Source organism: Leucoraja erinacea, chromosome 3 (assembly GCF_028641065.1).
Source record: "Leucoraja erinacea ecotype New England chromosome 3, Leri_hhj_1, whole genome shotgun sequence".
Classification (NCBI taxonomy): Eukaryota; Metazoa; Chordata; class Chondrichthyes; order Rajiformes; family Rajidae; genus Leucoraja; species Leucoraja erinaceus.
The window spans coordinates 77,162,914-77,166,655 of NC_073379.1; the positions used below are offsets into that span (position 1 = coordinate 77,162,914).

At 52.2% G+C, this 3,742-nt stretch overlaps 1 long non-coding RNA gene across 1 annotated transcript; it reads right to left on the bottom strand.

Moving 5' to 3' along the window:
• Nucleotides 1–2,522: 2,522 nt before the first annotated feature.
• On the bottom strand, nucleotides 2,523–3,183 carry LOC129693978 (uncharacterized). The gene is made up of 2 exons (XR_008722939.1): nucleotides 2,799–3,183; nucleotides 2,523–2,703 (listed from the first exon to the last, which is right to left on the bottom strand). It is a non-coding gene; the product is annotated as an uncharacterized LOC129693978 (long non-coding RNA).
• Between the last annotated feature and the right edge of the window lie 559 nt (nucleotides 3,184–3,742).

The window sequence follows — 3,742 nt, forward strand, 5'->3', positions numbered from 1 at the left end:
CCACTCGTACCTGAATCCATGGTATCCAGTCATGCAGCAATAGTTGTGAGTAATGTAGTTATTGGTTGTGTATGATTTCTGTGTATAGTTTAGTCCATGCAGGTGACACCATGAAGCCAGTGATCCTGAGTACATGATACAATAAAGGTTTTCCCTACAATCACTTTCTGGTTATCTCTTAAGGAATCAAAATTAATCTCTTCCTGCTTTCTCTTTCTGCATCATACCCGTGACTTTCAGCTCTGCGAGCAGTGTTTACAGTTCATCCAGAATGTTAGTTTTCTATTCAGCATAAGCTTCACATTCCTTGTCAGAAGGACTACTGTTAAATTCCAACTGCAATATCGCCTTCTGTCCAAACAAAACCAGGATAACCCATTCACATGATAAGGCTATTGTTCCCATGCAATCTATTGGTTTTCCACCAATTCAGCTTTTGGTATCCAAGAGGGCGTGACTGCCAAGAAGATGCCCATACTGCTGCCAGTATCTTGTGAACTTCTTCCCTACTTGCACCTTAAAAATGTATACTCATTTCACTGTCAAAAGCCATTGTGGGCGGCGCGACTCTCGTCAGCAGCGGCCTCTGCAGCCCGTCCGCGTTTTATTATTTTCTGTCTATGTTTTTATGTAGTTTTTGTTATGTTTTGTTGGGGTGTGTGTGCGTGGGGGGGTGGGGGGGAGGGGGAAACTTTAAAATCTCTCCCTGCACGGGAGACCCAACCTTTTCTCGTCGGGTCTCCGTTGTCGTTGGGGCTGCAATGAGGAGCGGCCTCCAACAGGAAGAGACCGGGGACTCTGGTGCCGACGACTCACCTCACCATCGCGGGGCTGGCCGAGTCCGGAGCGGGTGGAGCGGTGGAGGAGCGCTGCTGCTGCTACTGCTGCTGCGGCCCGACCGGAGAGTCGGAGGCTTCAACTGCGGGTCTGCGGACGGCGGCACCGGGAGCCCGCGGGTCCCTGGAGGGAGACCGCTTTTCAGGGCTCTCGCAACGGCGACTTCTCCCGCCCGAGTTGCGGGGTCGAAGAGCTCCTGGAGCGGGGCCTGACATCACCGCCCCACGCGGCTTGGAATGGCCGCGGGACTCTGCGAGCGCACGCCGTGGGCTCTAACACCAAGACCCGGTGTGCGACCTCGCACCACCCGGCGTGGCTTCAATGACTGCGGGACAATCGCCATCGCCAGCCGGGGGCTATGACTTTGACTCTGACATCGGGGGGGGGGGGGGGGGGGGGGGGGGGGGGGGGGGGGGGGGGAGGGGAGAGTGGAGAGAGATACATTTATTTGGCCTTCCATCACAGCAATGTGATGGATGTTTATGTAAATTATGTTGTGTCTTGGGTCTATTTGTTTGTAATGTATGGCTGCAGAAACGGCATTCCGTTTGGACCTCAAGGGGTCCAAATGACAATTAAATGTATCTTGTATCTTGTATCTTATCTTGTATCTTGTCACGATATCTATACCATTAATTATCTCTCTCGCACTCTCTACTTCATGATAACACATTTGAGTTAAATATCCATTGCTTGTGGATCAAGCAATTGTGCATGAACTGTCCTCGCATGCTGAATAACCAAACATGCTCAGTGCTGGTAAGCTGGTTAGTGAAGCATCACAGTGCTAGTGAATTGAATAATGGGGCGTGCTATTTGTTGATGGCTTGGGTACCTTGGCAAACTTCACCTGGTGGATTGGGTGATCAATGCTAATACAGCACAGTGGTGATGGCTTGCTTATCTCAACTGGTGACATCCAGACTGGTGAAATGGGTTATTGAGCATGCTCAGTGGCAGTGGATTGGATAACTGATCAACCTCAGCCAGTTGATTGAGTAATTGATCAACCATAGAGCCAGTGGATTAGGTATCTCAGTATATCCATCCGGTTGAGTAGGTTATTGAGCAGGCTCGGGGCTGGTAGATTGGGTTACTGAGCATGCTGAGAGCAGTTGTATTGAATAATGGTGCATGCTGAGTTCTGGGGAATTGAATAAAACAGGATCCATGGTGTTGATAGCTTTGACACCTCAGCATATCCTGCCCTGATGTATTGGGTAATGGAACAAAGTTAGTTTCAGTAAATTGACTAACTGAGCTACTCATTGTGGAGGGTTGGGATCGTGGTATGTTAAATAGCTTTCATTAAATCTGCCAGAGGAAATCTCTCTACTTGCTGTAGAAATAAAACACAGTATAGCATGAGAGATTTTAACATGTAGCCTAGTTTTGTTGGTGTAGGTCCACATTCCAGAAATGTGTTTAAAGTTCTACACACCGAAGCTTGTGGCTACTACGAAAGATGAGAAATTAAGTTAATTGGTCAATTTCAATTGGTGGTGCGTGTCCAAAAGTGATTGTTAAATTCTGGCTGAGAATGGCTCTACACTGCCATGTAACTTTGACATAACAACATAGATATTATTTTCAGGCACATCAACTAATTTTTCATGTGCTTTCATGAAACTTGGAATTATTGATGATTCAGCTAATTTTATGAAATGGAAGTACAGGTGCACAACCTTTTATCCGGTGTTCCAGAAACCGAAAAGCTCCGAAAACCGGCCATTTTTTCCAGATGTCGTCTGCGCACCAAAGCTCGCGTTTGGCGCCAAACCTGACCCAAAACGACCCACGGTCAACCCAGGTCTGTACTACTGTAGCGGCTGCCTCCTCCCCGGAGACCGGGAGACGCTTAAACATCTGTAAATCATTGCTTAAATGTTAGTCAGTTAGTTTGGAGGGCTTTTATGTGAAGGGGGGGGTGAAGGGGTAAACTTTAATTCTTAGTCCCCTACCTGGTCGGAGAGGCGGGGAGCGGTCAATGCCTTACCGGGTCGCCGTGCAGTAAGCTCCGCAGCGCTGTGGCCGGTGGGGCTGTGGGCGACGCCGGTTGTAGCTCCGACCCCGGCAACTCTACCCCTGGCTGCGAGGCGCTCCAAATCCAGCGCGGCCCGCGGCCGGACGCCCCAGCTCCGTGAATGTTGGGAGTCGGCGGCGTCGGGGTACCAGCGGGGAGCGGGCAATGCCTTACCGGGTCACCGTGCGGCAAGCTCCGGAACGCTGTGGCCGCCGACACACAACATCGCGGAGCGTCGCTGGATTTGGAGCCGCGCAGCCAGGGGTAGAGTTGCCGGGGTCGGAGCTCCAACCGGCGCCGCCCGCGGCTGGACGGAGCCCCCAGCTCCGCGGCTCCAAATCCAGCGACGCTCCGCGAATGTTGTGTGTCGGCGGCCACAGCGCTCCGGAGCTTGCCGCACGGCGACCCGGTAAGGCATTGCCCGCTCCCCGCTGGTATCCCAGCGCGACGCCGCCGACTCCCGACATTCCCGGAGCTGGGACGTCCGACCGCGGGCCGCGCTGGATTTGGAGCGCCTCGCAGCCAGGGGTAGAGTTGCCGGGGTCGGAGCTCCAACCGGCGCCGCCCGCGGCCGGACGGAGCCCCCAGCTCCGCGAGGTTGGGAGTCGCCGACCAGGTAGGTAGGGGACTAAGAATTAAAGTTTCCCTCTTCACCCCTACACCACCACCACCACATAAAATCCCTCCAAACTAACTGACTAACATTTATGCAATGATTCTCCCAGTCACCGGGGAGGAGGCAGCAGCTCCAGACTTTTCAAGCCGCCCGCGCTACCTACCTAATCTACGCTAAAAATCTTCCATTCTGAAACCCGAAAATGTCCGAAATCCGACAAGTGTCTGGTCCCAAGGCTTTCGGATAAAAGGTTGTGCACCTGTACT